This window comes from Convolutriloba macropyga, chromosome 2 (assembly GCF_964194025.1).
Source record: "Convolutriloba macropyga chromosome 2, txConMacr16.3, whole genome shotgun sequence".
NCBI lineage: Eukaryota > Metazoa > Xenacoelomorpha > Acoela > Convolutidae > Convolutriloba > Convolutriloba macropyga.
Window position 1 is genome coordinate 12,237,775 of NC_134469.1, and position 18,745 is coordinate 12,256,519.

At 32.4% G+C, this 18,745-nt stretch overlaps 1 protein-coding gene across 1 annotated transcript in view; it reads right to left on the bottom strand.

Annotated features, from left to right (window-relative positions):
- Positions 1-18,405, bottom strand: part of LOC142334817 (uncharacterized) — a 78,079-nt gene extending 59,674 nt beyond the window's left edge. Inside the window, exons 1-2 of the mRNA XM_075383141.1 lie at positions 18,351-18,405; positions 15,998-16,251 (exon numbers count right to left, since the gene is read on the bottom strand). The gene's annotated coding sequence lies outside the window, so the exon portion shown is untranslated. The remainder of the gene's footprint in view (positions 1-15,997; positions 16,252-18,350) is intronic.
- Between the last annotated feature and the right edge of the window lie 340 nt (positions 18,406-18,745).

Here is an 18,745-nt window from a genome sequence, read left to right on the forward strand (position 1 = left end):
CCGTTTGTTTTGCAATTTTATGAAGAGTTGTTGTATATATTTTAACAAACCCGAGATAATGAAAAAAGTATATCAACATAAGACAGGTTATTCATGAACCTTGTAGTCACAATTCAAAACATCTGTCCATTGGACACAGCCCACTACCGTTGGTTCTTCAATTCTTGGTTTAAATAGAATGTTAGTGTATTGGTACCATTATCAGTTTATGTAAAAGCACTTCAATTGCACCACTCTCTACAGTGACACTGATTCTCTTACACACAATTTTGTCACTTAGGATTATAATCAAGATTCGTACCCATTGAAACTTTGAGCGTTGGATTCAATTTTTTTAAAATTTACTGGTTGGTCTATTTTATGCAGCACAGAAAACCTAAGCAAAGTATTAATTTTCAAAAAACAAGCTAAATGGTTCGCACTACGAGGCACCCTGTTGTTGAAGTAAGTGACAAACATTGACCTTAATTGCCTCCGCAGATTCAGAACTTATTGAAAACTTGCGTGGCTCACAAATTCACAAAAAAAACAGATAGATTCTCTGTATGCTTCTCAGTTAAGGTGAAAATTTTTTTAATTGACTACTGGTGCTATGAGTTATTTAATGGAAGCATTATAAAAAAAAGAAACTGCTGTGCCAGTCAATCCTTGTTTTTGCTGATATGAAGGTATAATCACTCGATCAATTTGATGCAAATGTGATTTAGAAAATCAAAGTAACGTTAGGAGGTTTTGTAACAAAGAAAAGTTTTCTGAATCTGAAGTGGCTCCTTTTATTCAAATAATTCTAAATCGTTTACCTACCTTACTTTGCATTGCCATGCTCATAGTTCTGAAACCCTATCTTGAAGAAAAGTCCGTTTGTTTTGCAATTTTATGAAGAGTTGTTGTATATATTTTAACAAACCCGAGATAATGAAAAAAGTATCTCAACATAAGACAGGTTATTCATGAACCTTGTAGTCACAATTCAAAACATCTGTCCATTCGACACAGCCCACTACCGGTGGTTCTTCAATTCTTGGTTTAAATAGAATGTTAGTGTATTGGTACCATTATCAGTTTATGTAAAAGCACTTCAATTGCACCACTCTCTACAGTGACACTGATTCTCTTACACACAATTTTGTCACTTAGGATTATAATCAAGATTCGTACCCGTTGAAACTTTGAGCGTTGGATTCAATTTTTTTAAACTTTACTGGTTGGTCTATTTTATGCAGCACAGAAAACCTAAGCAAAGTATTAATTTTCAAAAAACAAGCTAAATGGTTCGCCATGAATAGGAGTTGTGGGACTAAAACCAAATAAATTGTATTTGAATAATTAATAAGTATAACTTGCAATTCCTTAGAATGTATGTAAAACGTTAAAAGTTTCATAAAATTTTGTTCATGAAGCACGCTAGCATTTTGCAAAAATAATTGCTCCAAAAAAAGTTGAAAAGAAATTTCATAATCTAAAAAAACATAAATGTTTCAATTTTAGAGGCACAGAAGAAAAACAAGATAAATTTAATGTCTCAGTGTCTATTTGGTCAATAGACACCTCAAGGAAAATGCCCTTTGCTTGTTTTGAAACTGTAGAATTTTGCTTCCTTTGTCAAACTTTTGAGTGATATGAGTTGGGTAAGTGATTCGAGAGGTGTTTCTTCTGGCGGGAGAACTGTTGAAAATTTGACTACGAGCTGCTCAAATATATTTTAAACCATAAACAATGCTAAAAAACCTCTGATTGGAGATTTTTTTAAATGCGTACTAACATTTTGGAGTCAGAAAATTTTTGGACAGATAATTTACCAGAAAATTGAACTCTAGAGAGAAATGATTTGTTTTTATTGGAAGCTTTAGAGTCGCGTTTACTTTGATTCTCTTCCGGAACCAAAATAGAAACGAGCTGGTTTGTCAGAAAACGACATAGAAAATAATTAAAGAAACTCATAATTACATAAATCATTTATCTTTAGTGCTGTTGATTAAACAAAGATAAAACTCCAGTTTTCTTCTAATTTTTACTTTGATTCGTTGTTTAGTTTTATTTGCTGTTCTGCGTTTATATCCCCATAGTTAAAATAAATTGACCCGCAGTTATATAAGTTCGTTCGTCCAATTTAGAACCGAATAATGAGTTAAATAATCTTTCGCAAAGTTCAATCACCCACAAAAGGTGGAAAAAACAACAAACGGCCGTATGATATACAAACTTAGAGCAGTTGCTGATTTCACGCCATGAACTGAATATTCAAGCAAAAACAAAGTGAATCAAAAATGATAAATCGTTCTAAGGGAAAGGAAGGAAACTTTACGGGAAAAAAGTTTGGGACATACAATACCCCATAAATTGATTTAGTTTTGTTTAAAATACTGCTTCTGAAAACTCATGGGGACGGACAAAATTATTGTACTGGAGAAGTGGGACATGTTACAAAACTGTCCCCATGACACATGCGGCAAATAACATTAACACTGATATCTTTAGCGAGGAAAAACGTCAGTTGTACGTTCAGAAAGCGTACATCTACAGTTCGCTTGAAATGAGTGCATGAAGGAGAAAGTTTTCCCAATTAAAATGAAATTAGCCTACGCAAAGCCAATTTTCAAAAAAAAGATGAATTTGAAAGAACAAACTATTGTTCAATTTGTGTTACTCCAAATAATTTTTGGAGCGCCTCCTTCTGACTCAGATGACGGATTTCAATAATAAGCCTAAAATTATTCATAAATACCAATTCATTTTCAGAAAACAATCAAGAGCCGATCCAGTTCTACAACTAGCTGAAACAATTTCGTCTAATTCAGGCCAAAATAAGGAAGCTGTTTCTTTTTTCCTGGATCTTGCAATTTTTCCATCTAGCATAGCATTTTCCTCAAATAATCGAAATGTATTTTTTCTCAAGAGAGAAAAAAAATGCTGTCTTGGTTTCTTGCTAACCGCAGAAAAAAATTAAAACCTAATGGCCTGTTTTCTAATTGTTAGAATTCAAATGACGGTGTGCCTTAGGGAACTGTTTTCGGGGACTTGTCTTATTTATTCTATTTGTAAAAGGTCTTTTCTTCTAACATAAACACAACAGAAAAAGTAATTCATTTCGCATATGACACAAGTATAGCTTGTTCTGGAAAGAAAAGTAGTTTACATGGATAAATCAAGAAAGCCAGAATAATAACAGAAAACAGAATAAGTAGAGAGTGAACAAGCTCACCATGAAAACAAACAAAGCCGTATTCATGCAAACTCTCGCAAAAATTTCGATTCGGGATCGTCTTCTTAAAAAAGTTTCACTACAAAGAAGCTGCAGATACCTTGGTTTTCAAATCGCCATGAAACTAAATTTTGATGAGCAGCTGAATGAAACGTTAAAACAAAGCGGTTCATGCTATACCATCAACTTATCAATCAGACGTCTAATTCCCCTGAACATGCGCATTCTTCCTAACAATCACTTGTGCTTTCATACTTTTCTTTCTTTTTCAGCAATGTTATTAAAATTAAATTTGAAAAAAAAAACTTGAAACGAATTTTTCCACAGATTGGGGTATATATAAGGATCTTCTACGCAAAATTTATGAAAGAGCGATAGATCTACTAATACATAGCCAAAATTTTTAAATCAAATTTCATTATGACATAGTCAAACCAGAAGGTTTTGAAAACTTTTATGGGTATCTTCATCAAAACGCTCAAACAAAACAATTCGAATTTAGATAAAATGTTAAAAACAACTTTGGAATTACTTCAATTGTACGTCAATGAGTACAAAAACGGAATAAGTTACCATAATGGCTTCGGTTAGCAAGAAAGGGAAAATATATAAGAACAAATTGAATAATTTTTTGGTCTCACAGCATGAAAAGATTTCTTTGAAAAAGTAACGTTGGTCACGCTTTTAAAAGTTAAGTTTACATTACGTGAAAACATTACGAAAAATTTATTACATAACTTCTTTACCAAAATTGATGTTTTTAATTTTTTTTACTTCAATGATTTTAATTTTTATAGTATTTTGATACCAGTATATATAACCACATGGTTATTATTTTTCAGCTAAACAGATCACTTGAGAAATATTAAAGTGAAAAAATGACTTGTTCAATGCAACAGGTATAGCCGGTGGCAGCCTACAAAAGAACATCTGTTGAACGGCCCCTCGCCTGCCGTTCAACAGGCGTTCTTTTGTTGGCATATCTTTTCAGCGCCATTGTAAAAAATAAAGATTTACTAAGCAACAATCTGGTTTTAATAGTTGTCATATACGAATCAAAGTACCGGGATGGGTGGAAAACTCGAAAAGCAGCAGAAGGGGCTACATATCATTTTATTTCAAAATATCAAATTTTTAAAGGCATCAACATGTTGAACAGCTTATACAGTTTTTTCAAGGAAAAAAAATACTTCGTTACGGTATGTTTTTTTACATGCTTGAAGGTACCGATAAATTAATTCCTAGTTAATATGCCAACTTGTCAATAGTTTTTCTATTATTGTCCCTTAATTTCCAAGAATTCACACACAGGAATTGTTAATTGGTAATAAGTTATGGTGAGAGCATAGCCTGTTTAAAGGGATTACTGAGAACAAATTTGAGAGTTCTAGCGGGAACATTACCGGAGAAAGTTACGGGGTAATTCGTGGTTTTTATTTGGAATTATCAATTTTAATGGTCAACAAACAAAGCAAGCCTCCGGAATAATTGGGGTTTAAATAACACGTAGCTGTTTTAGTGGGAAATAAAAAACCATGCTACTCCTTTGTTCGGGCGATTGAAGAATTTGGGAAGAATTAAAGGCGATTAGCAGTATAAACTATTTTTGACCGGTGAGCTTGTTAGGATTCAGCGTGAATGGTAAGTTTTCCCCATTTTCTCCACGATATTAAGCGGAAGACTATAGAGTGGGATTGCAAAAAACGTTCAAACACAACAATAAAAACGATTGAAAATCTTATCAAGAAAGTTGGCTGCCATTTAGATGAATATGTCTAAAAAGGAAGTAAAAAAGCACTAAATTTTAAAATTGGTGAAATTCTGATCACGTCTGAAAGATAATTGTCACTGTCGAGTTTTTCAGACATAACTTGAGCTGTTCATTGCAGCTATTTAGAAAAAATGAGGATATCACATTAGACGAAAACTGGAATATGCAAACACATATTTTAGATCCATTAGACCAATATTTTAAAGTAAAGTTTTGTGGACATTAGGTGAATGGCAATTAAAACACTTAAAAGCGATACATCATAATCCGCCTGATGCTAGCAGCACTCGATAGTCCATAACAAATATATCTACAAGATAATAGAGAAAACAAGGCGGCTCGTTAATGTGCGTTCGCACATGATGTTTCGACCCGAGCTCATCTACATTTTTGACTTAATTGTCAACCAAATGAAGAGATAACAAAAATAGATGTTTGACTTTAAAAAACACGTTACAAAACGTAAATACTAATTGAATTACATAATGCCATTTCTCATTACAGCGCTCACGAGATCTACCAGTAAAAAGACTACGAGAAAAAACAACAAACAAAAAAATATGCAAAAGCAAAATTTTCACGGCAGAAACCCAATATATAACTTTAAAAGCACCTAGTAACAACGTCAAAATGCAATCAGATAAAACCTTAACTCCGCAAATTTAGTTTTTGCTAATTATACAGCAGATGTATGTTTTTCATAATGAGATTAGGTAAAAAGTTGACTTAGAGAAAAAAAATGAGGTTAAAGTCAAAGATCAATCAACAGCTGTACTTTTTAACAAAATAATTCATGATAGATTTACTAAAAAGTCAATATGAAACTAATGGGACCTGTCTTTGCTGAGACTAAACCATAGTAATAAACTAAATACGAAGAAAATGTCAAAAAACGAACAATTTACACAAAGACGCAGAAAATCGCAAAAAATTAAGAACAATAACATAAACTATTGAAGCCATTAAAATCATCAGCTATTATCTGAATTTTATTTATTTTTATTTCAGTTTACATTTATACTCATTCAGCTAAAATTATACTAAAAGAGAAAAGAAGTTCGTTCATTTGGACCACATTTGAAAATCATTGGGATCTGTTTTTACCTGAATAAGCTAAAAGATGAGAAAAAAGAAACACAATTACACCACTCACAATATTTTTTATGAAAACGCATAATGTCCACCAAACAAAACATCAGTTACGACATAATATTAGTAGACAAGTTGTTATTTGAAGTTCAAGGAATTGGAGTGGACTTCTCAATGACGAGAATAAGTTGACAAAAAGAACAAAAAAACTAAAATCTTTGAAGATGTATAATATCATCATTTTTAAGACTATTGGCTTTAACCTGACTGCTTCGGGTAACATCACTCATTACAAGTTTATGGGCAACATGACAGGCAACATTAAAGGTTTATGAGACCGATCAGAATTTTACGGCTACCTAAAAATAAAAAAAAGCAAAAACAGCAAACTCACAAAAATTAAGCGAGAAAAGTTTCAAAGCCAATAGAGAATGAACTTTATACTATAAACTCTTCTATTTTCAATTAATTTTTTAACAGCAAGGTGATTGTTTCTATTGTTACAAAATGACTTGAAAAACAACAAATATAAACAAAGATATTAAAACCACGAAGTTTTTGAGAAAAACCCTAGTATCAAAGACATTAAATTCAATTATTTTCAACGCAATTAATTAAACACGCTAAATTCTGCGTCGATGAAATAGCAATCATAGGTTTCATTCAAGTGACATCAATAACTCATTACAATAAGTCGTATGGCAAAGAAAAATACATCAAAACCACGAATTTTTTGAGAAAACCCATAGTATCCAAGTCAAAAAATTCCTCAGCTTTCAACGGAGGGCATTTAATACGCTAAATTATGCCCAGATGATGTAACGACAAGGATGTTTGTCATTCAAAATTTATCAATAAGACATTACAACAAGTCATTGACTATGAAAACACAACAAAAACAGGCAAAATCCAAAAGTTCGATAGAAAATTGAGAGAAGAAAGTGTCGAATTTATTTAAACCATAAGCTTTTTTCTCTGAAAACTTTTTCAACGATCCATTGAACGTCTTCACTAAGCCAATGGGAGCAATTAACATTAGGATAATGTAATACGATTTCAAAAGTAACCAAAATTACTAAAAAAAATCAAAAAATTATAAAAATTGTGAAAACTCGTGCACCGAAGTCAAAAAAACCAATAGTTAGAAGACAAAACCGCTAACTAGATAAATTAAAGTTGATGCAGAAAAAATGCGTTTCTTTCATTACCGAGGATGACTTACAATCCACGAAAATAAGCTTGAGATTGATTTATGTTCAAAAAAAAATTCAAAAAAAAAAAATTTTAAAGTCTTAACAGCCATTAATCTCAAAAGCTTTCATAGGAATTCAATTAATACGCTCAGCTATGCCACGATGTGAATATGAAGATGTTTATCATGCCTAGTTATCAATAAGACATCACAATATGTCTTATGACTATGAAAAAAAAAACAACAAATACAGGCAAAAACCAAAATTTCTTTAGAAAAATGGGAGAAGAAAGTGTTGAAGCCATTTAAACCATATTTTTTCTCAGAAAAATTTATCTATTATCCTTTGGACGTCTTCACTAAAGGAAGATGTAGCCATCAATATTAGGATGACGTGATAAGATTTCAAAATGAACCAACAAAACGAAATAACCAAAAAATTTTTTAAAAAATTTGAAATCTTGTGGCATTGAAGACGTATAACCAATAGTTATTTCATAAAGCCGCCAATGAGATTAACGTATGTTGCACTAGTATGAAGGAGTTCAATCCTGTTTTACTAAGACGAACTTACAGTTCGCAAAAACAAGTTTATGATTTACTAATTTTAAAAAAAAATTCGAAAATTTATTTTCAAAGTCTTAACAGCCATTAGCTGTCCACTCACAGCACTAGATAGTTTCACTTATTGCTCATTAGCAAATCTATTACACCTTTAGTCAAAAAACTTATGCCATAGGATTATAAAACTTTAGTAAAACCTCAAAAAATAAATCAAAATTTTATTTGAAATTACGAAATTTGAGATACGAATCTAAAAAAAAACATGAGCGATCCTTTCGAAACGAATTTTTTGTTCATTGGGCTTCATTTGATCGTAGAAAAGGTTTGTCATTAACGGAACTTCGATATTAAAAGTGTCTAGTAGTCTCTAGGTGACTTGAAAAAACAAAAAGATTGCAAAATTTTCTTAAAAAAAAAAGAGCTCCAAAACCTAATTCGAATTTTTCTTTTATATATTAAACTTCCCTCTAAGACTAGAACTAGTCTTTATTATCTCTTTTCGTCTATTAAAAACTTAAAATTGATTTACTTTTTGGCGTGAAATCTAGTTTTGAATTAAATTTTTCGTAGAAAAAACGTTAATTCGAACGAAAATTACGGTAAAAGTGAACAAAAGTGAACCAAATATCCAGTGTTCACATGAAAATTTAAACCTCGACAACTCCTCGAAAAAAAAAAATTCAAAAAAATCTTTTTAATTTCGAATTCTACGCTGGACGAGCTTTTTAATGATACCACGCACATTTCTCTATGATGAATATATCGGTCGGCCAAAATTCACGGAACAAAAAAACCCATTTGAGTATATAGATCCCCCCCCACAAGTGGGGTCGGAACAAAAAAAGTGTGACAATCTTTGTTATTATCGAGTATATGCAGCCATTCATTTTAAGTTCATCAGCCATTTACGGTTAAATTTTTCTTTTTTGTTTGTACGCCCATAAATTTAAAAAATTCAATACAAACGAACTAAATTTTGATAATGTTTTCCACTCTTGCAGCCGTATTTTTGCCAAATAATTTTGCCGAAATGTTAGCGAGGTAATAGTTTGTAAATATATTTTGTAAAAAATAGTTTGTAAAAATGGTACAGTTTATACACTTTATATGTGCTTTGTTTAATAATACTGATGTAGAGACATTTTTAGAGATTTTTGAGTGCTTTATAGTGTCAAGTGGATTTGGAAGTACCCGTTTTGAGGGATTTAAATGGCATTTGTTTCACGTCCACAAAACTTTAGAACAAAATTTTTTGCCTATTGAATACAAAATTGGGTTTGTCGAATCAAGCCTCGTCTCCTTCGCCCCTAATAATTCAATTTTCAAAACCAAAAAAAAAATCAAAGATGTTTTAACCAGATCAGATCTCAGAAGAATAGAGTGGAAAAAGTCAAAAAAAATTAATCAACACATATATCAGCAAGAAAATACAAAAAACAGTGTTAATTCCATTGAGTATGAACTATGAAATCCCGAATATAGTTTGGAGTCATTGTAGTGTTAAGAATAAAACAGGTACATACGTCACGTATTGAGAAGGTTTAAAATTGTATTAACTTTTCAATGTGTGAAAAACCTCGATAACTCCTCGAAAAAAAACGAAATTCAAAAAAATCTTTTTAATTTCGAATTCTACGCTGGACGATCTTTTTAATGATACCACGCACATTTCTCTACGATGAATTTATCGGTCGGACAAAATTCTCGGAATAAAAAAACCCATTTGAGTATATAGTTCCTCCCCCCACAAGTGGGGTCGGAACAAAAAAAGTGTGACAATCTTTCTTATTATTGAGTTTATGCAGCCATTCATTTTAAGTTCATCCGCCATTTACGGTTAACAAAATAATTCATGATAGATTTACTAAAAAGTCAATATGAAACTAATTGGACCTGTCTTTGCTGAGACTAAACCATAGTAATAAACTAAATACGAAGAAAATCTCAATAACGAACAATTTACACAAAGACGCAGAAAATCGCAGAAAATTAAGAACAATAACATAAATTATTGAAGCCATTAAAATAATCAGCTATTATCTGAATTTTATTTATTTTTATTTCAGTTTACATTTATACTCATTCAGCTAAAATTATACTAAAAGAGAAAAGAAGTTCGTTCATTTGGGCCACATTTGAAAATCATTGGGATCTGTTTTTACCTGAATAAGCTAAAAGATGAGAAAAAAGAAACACAATTACACCACTCACAATATTTTTGATGAAAACGCATAATGTCCACCAAACAAAACATCATTTACGACATAATATTAGTAGACAAGTTGTTATTTGAAATTCAAGGAATTGGAGTGGACTTCTCAATGACGAGAATAAGTTGACAAAAAGAACAAAAAAACTAAAATCTTTGAAGATGTACAATATCATCATTTTTAAGACTATTGGCTTTAAACTGACTGCTTCGGGTAACATCACTCATTACAAGTTTATGGGCAACACGACAGGCAACATTAAAGGTTTATGAGACCGATCAGAATTTTACGGCTACCTAAAAATAAAAAAAAAAGCAAAAACAGCAAACTCACAAAAATTAAGCGAGAAAAGTTTCAAAGCCATTAGAGAATGAACTTTTCACTATAAACTCTTCTATTTTCAATTAATTTTTTAATAGCAAGGTGATTGTTTCTATTGTTACAAAATGACTTGAAAAACAACAAATATAAACAAAGATATTAAAACCACGAAGTTTTTGAGAAAAGCCCTAGTATCAAATACATTAAACTCAATTATTTTCAACGCAGTTAATTAAACACCCTAAATTCTGCGTCGATGAAACAGCAATCATAGGTTTCATTCAAGTGACATCAATAACTCATTACAATAAGTCGTATGGCAAAGAAAAATACATCAAAACCTCGAAATTTTTGAGAAAACCCATAGTTTCAAAGTCAAAAAATTCTACAGCTTTCAACGGAGGGCATTTAATACGCTAAATTATGCCTAGATGATGTGACGACAAGGATGTTTGTCATTCAAAATTTATCAATAAGACATTACAACAAGTCATTGACTATGAAAACACAACAAAAACAGGCAAAATCCAAAAGTTCGATAGAAAATTGAGAGAAGAAAGTGTCGAATTTATTTAAACCATAAGCTTTTTTCTCTGAAAACTTTTTCAACGATCCATTGAACGTCTTCACTAAGCCAATGGGAGCTATCAATATTAGGATAATGTAATACGATTTCAAAAGGAACCAAAATTACTAAAAAAAATCCAAAAATTATAAAAATTTTGAAAACTTGTGCACCGAAGTCAAAAAAACCAATAGTTAGAAGACAAAACCGCTAACTAGATAAATTAAAGTTGATGCAGAAAAAATGCGTTTCTTTCATTACCGAGACCGACTTACAATCCACGAAAATAAGCTTAAGATTGATTTATGTTCAAAAAAAATTCCAAAAAAAATATTTTTAAAGTCTTAACAGCCATTAATCTCAAAAGCTTTCATAGGAATTCAATGAATACGCTCAGCTATGCCACGATGTGAATATGAAGATGTTTATCATGCCTAGTTATCAATAAGATATCACAATATGTCTGATGACTATGAAAAAAAAACAACAAATACAGGCAAAAACCAAAATTTCTTTAGAAAAATGGGAGAAGAAAGTGTTGAAGCCATTTAAACCATATTTTTTCTCAGAAAAATTTATCTATTATCCTTTGGACGTCTTCACTAAAGGAAGATGTAGCCATCAATATTAGGATGACGTGATAAGATTTCAAAATGAACCAACAAAACGAAATGTCCAAAAAATTTTTTAAAAAATTTGAAATCTTGTGGCATTGAAGACGTATAACCAATAGTTATTTCATAAAGCCGCCAATGAGATTAACGTATGTTGCACTAGTATAAAGGAGTTCAATCCTGTTTTACTAAGACGAACTTACAGTTCGCAAAAACAAGTTTATGATTTACTAATTTTAAAAAAAAATTCGAAAATTTATTTTCAAAGTCTTAACAGCCATTAGCTGTCCACTCACAGCACTAGATAGTTTCACTTATTGCTCATTAGCAAATCTATTACACCTTTAGTCAAAAAACTTATGCCATAGGATTATAAAACTTTAGTAAAACCTCAAAAAATAAATCAAAATTTTATTTGAAATTACGAAATTTGAGATACGAATCTAAAAAAAAACATGAGCGATCCTTTCGAAACGAATTTTTTGTTCATTGGGCTTCATTTGATCGTAGCAAAGGTTTGTCATTAACGGAACTTCGATATTAAAAGTGTCTAGTAGTCTCTAGGTGACTTGAAAAAACAAAAAGATTGCAAAATTTTCTTAAAAAAAAAGAGCTCCAAAACCTAATTCGAATTTTTCTTTTATATATTAAACTTCCCTCTAAGACTAGAACTAGTCTTTATTATCTCCTTTCGTCTATTAAAAACTTAAAATTTATTTACTTTTTGGCGTGAAATCTAGTTTTGAATTAAATTTTTCGTAGAAAAAACGTTAATTCGAACGAAAATTACGGTAAAAGTGAACAAAAGTGAACCAAATATCCAGTGTTCACATGAAAATTTAAACCTCGACAACTCCTCGAAAAAAAAGAAATTCAAAAAAATCTTTTTAATTTCGAATTCTACGCTGGACGAGCTTTTTAATGATACCACGCACATTTCTCTAAGATGAATATATCGGTCGGCCAAAATTCACGGAACAAAAAAAACCCATTTGAGTATATAGATCCCCCCCACAAGTGGGGTCGGAACAAAAAAAGTGTGACAATCTTTGTTATTATCGAGTATATGCAGCCATTCATTTTAAGTTCATCAGCCATTTACGGTTAAATTTTTCTTTTTTGTTTGTACGCCCATAAATTTAAAAAATTCAATACAAACGAACTAAATTTTGATAATGTTTTCCACTCTTGCAGCCGTATTTTTGCCAAATAATTTTGCCGATATGTTAGCGAGGTAATAGTTTGTAAATATAGTTTGTAAAAAATAGTTTGTAAAAATGGTACAGTTTATACACTTTATATGTGCTTTGTTTAATAATACTGATGTAGAGACATTTTTAGAGATTTTTGAGTGCTTTATAGTGTCAAGTGGATTTGGAAGTACCCGTTTTGAGGGATTTAAATGGCATTTGTTTCACGTCCACAAAACTTTAGAACAAAATTTTTTGCCTATTGAATACAAAAAGTGGGTTTGTCGAATCAAGCCTCGTCTCTTTCGCCCCTAATAATTCAATTTTAAAAACCAAAAAAAAATCAAAGATGTTTTAACCAGACCAGATCTCAGAAGAATAGAGTGGAAAAAGTCAACAAAAATTAATCAACACATATATCAGCAAGCAAATACAATAAAAACAGTGTTAACTCCATTGAGTATGAACTATGAAATCCCGAATATAGTTTGGAGTCATTGTAGTGTTAAGAATAAAACAGGTATATACGTCACGTATTGAGAAGGTTTAAAATTGTATTAATTTTTCAATGTGTGAAAAACACTTTGGCAAATTAAGAGCGATAAAGTAGTTTAAGATGAGAAAAGAAAAAAAGCGAAAAGTGCCATTAACAATTCTGAGAGAACTGAAAAATATTGAACGAAATGCCAATTCTACAATTAAAATTTCTTAGAACAGTAAAAGCCGTCCTAAAAACTAAGTCCAACTAATTTTAAATCTTTAAGATCTTGGATTCGAAATCATTTCCGAAACCGTTTGGTCTGCCATAAACTCAAATAGGAAATGTTTTCAATTGTAGTCCCGCTCAATGAGAGCCCTCTCTTCGGGTATATTCCTCCTCACGGCGAGAAGTAAACCGTTATACCAGTCAATTGCTTTTTTGAAAAATATTTTTGCATTTGATTTGTTTTTATCTGTTCAACATGACAACTTGCTTGCACGCTCATTCATTTTAGCGCTAAATGTGGCTGGCTTGAGTTCATCAAATGCTGGTAGATCTGCGTTTAGAAGCCTTAAAAAACACATAATAATCCGATCCTTCTTGAGGAATTTTATTTTTAAAATTTTGTGTTTGTTTTTGAGATCACTAGCCTGTCAAACTTAGCCGGTACATTGGATGTAATTGAGAGATGGCCCTAATTTTAATTTTACGTTATCCGACAAAAGTAGAAAAACTGATGACAACCAAAGAGCGAAGAATAAATCCTGAGCAAGCACGGAAATATGATCTTCTCTTTGCATAGGCATCATAAGACAAACACATTGATATTCTCTTAGGATTCACAGGTATAGCCAGTTTTTTTGATGTGATTACTCACAAATTAGAAGGGCAAAATAATATGGAACTGAAGCTTCATTTTATAACAGTACACACAAATTGAGACAGTTGGAACAAAGAATGATTAGCAAAATACTTATCTAGACTACTAATGACCTCTCATATAATTGTTACTCTGTCCTCAATGATTGCGGTATTTTGGGTATTGAGCTGGATTACGTTGATTGTTATTCTGGGCTATTAAAAAATTACATGTGGGAAGCAATTGCGAAAGTACATTTTTTCTTCAAAAAAAAGTACACAATGTTTGCAAATGAAATGCAACTCTTCATATAAAAAAAACTATTATAAATAGGCATGGTTTCCATCAGGTGGTACAGTCCTAAACATCATAAATTTTATCACCTGCGTATGCATTGATCTTATCAGTAAAAGGATTAATGCGCTCATTAATAGATGATGTTTTGGCAGATTCCAAACATGCGGTAATTGTTTTAGTGTATTCGTTTCTACATATAGCCTGTTTCGTATTACATCGACCAAATTTGTATACTTCTAAACCGACTTGTCAATGTTGTTATATTCTTCTTTCAGAACTGAATTTGTCCCGTCCGGAATGAGAACTGTTTGACCACTGTTTTGGGAAAGTGTTTTACAACTTCAATTTTTTCATTGGTTCTTGAGCCTTGATAATCATGTATGCAGATATTTTCAGTTATAGTACTATCCCCAACCCAATTTTTCACCAGTCTGTTTCCAATAACAAGGTCTTGTGGGGACGTTTTTCGGCTAAAAACGTTTGACACAACCTTTTCAAAGGTGGAGGGTTATAATGGTTCAAGAATTTACCTGATTCCTTGTGATCTTCATTTGATTACTTTTTCAGCAAAAATTCACCTGCCGAAATAAGAAACTCCTCGATAAATAATTCTTTTTCTTCAATTTTTCTTACATAAATCTATATTAATTCCTTACAATTAATTTTTATTATGCAAAATGAACTCCTCTTAGATCATCATATTGCTTTATCAGTTTTTTTAATATGTAAAAAGGTATCAGTTAAAAGTTGCAAGAATTACGATCGAGATAAAAAGAAAACTTAAATGGTTTCAATTTGTCTGTAAGTTTCTTAAAACACGTGAATAAAGAAAGGGTGGTCAACTGCTCGAAACGAGAGATTGCTTTCTTGGACGAGAGATTGTTCAAACACAAACACACTAAAGAAACACAAAAAATCAAATACAAACGCGCACACACACAGCAAAACACAGACGCAAACGGAAACACTCACACACAGACAAACACACACACACACAAACAAAACACACGCCCACAAACAAAATACACACTCGCACCACACACAAACACACACACACACACACTCACACATACATGCACACTCTCTCACACACACAAACACACAAACACACAAAAGCACATGCACACAATCACACATTTCTTTTCTTTATATGAAAATGTGTAAAACAAACAAAATCTGACCAATCGTAGCTGCAGAAAATACTAATAACCCGGACGTCTAACATTTCATTTCAACTTTTTCCCTCAATATGTTGTGTTTTTTTTAGAAAAGAGTTGTTTCTGTAACGAAACAGGAACACCGCTAATAGAAACGAAAAAAGAACTTAAAGAAAGTAAATCAGAAAATGAAGAGAAATGAACAAATCAGAGCGAAATAGACAATATTTCTGGATTATTTAATTGAAGTGCTTGGCTGGTCCTTTCATTCTAAGTTCTTGCTACAATTCAAAGAACTCAGAAAACTTCCCGCGCCTTTAGTACATAATTTCCACACGATTCCTACAACAAGCAATCTTTTAGAGATTTTCTCAGCTCATCCTTAAAGTCTCGACACATCCAATATTCATTTCTTACATGTTTGACAGAACCATTGACACCAATTCTGGTGGAGTAGAAGAATTATTCCTCTATCTTGTCATTACCAGTTTGGTGATATGTAATCAGGCTGGTGGAAGACCCTGGAGGAATGCACGAACCCACCGATGTCAGCGTGACTCTGTAAAGTGCCCCGCGCCTGTCCACCGTGACAGTATCCTCATTTGCAAATCCATCCTTATCTTCTGTCAAGGTCTTTTTGAAGGTCGGTTTGGCAGGTACCCACTTTGAAAGTTGCCAGATGTGGACCTCGTAGTAGTATCCACTCGTTACAGCATTCACTTCGGTCGTATTTGTTATACTTGTTTGGATATTTTCAACAATTCATTAGATGAGTTTAATAATAATGATAATAACTTTTTGTTTTCTGTAGTAAAAAATCGCAAGTAAGCAGCGCTCATTGACAAAATCTGCGCCAATGACTACCCGTGTTGAGAATTTCGCGGATTCAAACATAAGAAATCTTCGGTTTTCTTCCGGTTTTTTTCGCCAAAACCCATCAAAGCCCTTACATTTTTGGTCGTTTTGATCGGTTTTCGTCGGTATTAAAACGTAAGAATCGTCCGTTTTTGCCGTTCTAAAAATCTTACAACAAGGACAGTCCTTGTCAGGATTCGAACCTACAACTCCAAGATTACTTCTCGCGTCGATTTTGTCGCATTTTCTCAACACGGGTAGGGAGATTACTATTAAGCCAAAGACCCGTTCTTATCGGAGGAAAAGATAAAACCATCAACCAATCTATGCTAGAGGTATAAAAAACTTGATTAATAACATCTGTTTTGATTTCTAGATTTCCTAAGCTCTGGCTTCTAGCCAGGTTGAAGTTCCGGTCACATGACAAGTAATGGCCAGATCAAATTGGGTTGCAGACAGGGGCATCCGATTCGACCCAAGTTAATAGTCTGGCCATTAGCCACGTTTCTAGTGTTCGGTCTGGTTTATTAATTGTACCTGCTCGGCAATGGCCAACGCTCACTTTCAGGCATGATCAATTTGCTCAACCTTCAATTATTTCACTAAAAAAACGTTTCCTGCAACTTCTTCCCAAAACTCTTTGAGTATCTACTTTTAGGTATTGATCCATAAACCTTTGCCCAAATTTATTCTGAAATTTAATAGTACCAGCAATACAGGATTTAAAGTCGGGGTATGAGGAAGGGGGGACACTATTTTCAAGATTCAAGAAAAGAAAGTTCTGATCTTTTCTGTTTCGCCCCCCCCCCCCCAAATATTTTTCAGGCCTCCCCCCAGGCGAATGTGCTATTTTTTTTACATAGTAACGTTCTATATAACAACATATGCACTCTAAAGAACGTGCAGGTAAATTTACCTAAAATTTCAGGTAAATTTACCTGAACTGTGCATGTGTTTGGCGTTCCTGTGGTACCTGCACTGACCTGTAAATGCATGTAATTTTACCTGAAATGTGCATATATTCCCCTGCACATTTTACCTGCAATTTACCTGAGCAGTCCAAATTTCAGGTAACTTTACCTGCACAATTTACCTTCATTTACCTAAAAAAATCAGGTAAATGATGATACATTTGGTGCACGTTTCTATGGATTGATTATAACAAGTATTGTCCAACTTTTCTAGTCAAACTGACTTCAGTATGCAGAACAATTTTCGGTGGTGGTTTTGATTTCAAAATCTTTTATCTCCCGAAGCAAAATTTTCCTTAGGGCAGTGGAAGCTTGGCACTCACAGACTTTGCGGTTCAGGGTTTAGGAAATGTTCACAGTGCAAAAGAAATTTTTTCAATTTAGCCAGCAAAATTTAAAAAGTTTTGTACTACTGTTCACCAGTATTTTAATTTATTTGAAATAGTAAACTCCGGTCCAGAAATGAGAGCATTTTATGAAACATTGAAAGTGTTATAAAAGTAGTTTTTTGATAAAAATTTTAAATTTTTGGTTCACTATTTTCCAGCTTTGGAAAAAAATATAGGGAAGCTTCACGGAATACTTTTCTCTTTCTGAAAAGAAAAGCTACAAATTATTATTTTCAAAATCAGTTTTCCTGGAAAAATGTTGCTTCAAACTTAGGCATTATAATCACAAAAAATTGCATGTAATTTACCTGAATATGTGCAGGTAAGCAATTCCGGGGAAAATTGTGCAGGTAATTTTTACCTGCACAAGGCCTTACCGGCACACTGTCACAATTTAACTATATATTATTTAGTGTGTAATTTGTAACTGGGGGCGTATGAAACACTGTGGGCGAAACAGAACAGATCCGCACATCCTTAATTGTTTTATCCGGAGCCGATAATTCGGTCGATTCAGTGCTATAAAAATTGAAGAAATACATATTACGCTAAAATAACCTATTTGACATCAAGTGTAGTTTTAAGAACTCATCCAATTTTTCCTTATTGTTGAAAATATCCACATGATTCCGAATTCCGTGGTTGAGATATTGTAAGTGGTCAGATTTGCTGGTGGTAGAACAGCTAAATAAGAAGATGAAAAAGAAAACTGAACTTCAATTGATAAATTTTTGTGCTTCTGTTTTCGAAAAATTACAAAATGTTATTCCTTTGCTATTGCTATCACTTTAACAAAAATTACATAACTATGTTAATCAAAACAATTGATTAAAGGCAGTAACTATACTTTCTCGGGTAATAGGTGCAAATCGGGCGTTTTCGCAAAATTACATGTGTTTCACAATTCTTATTTTGTAAAGAAGTAAAAATTAGCAAGAACTGAGAGTTGAATAATGAGAAAGCACTCGAAATGAGAGAAATTCGTTAGTTTTCTTTCGCATAACATTAGAGAACAGTG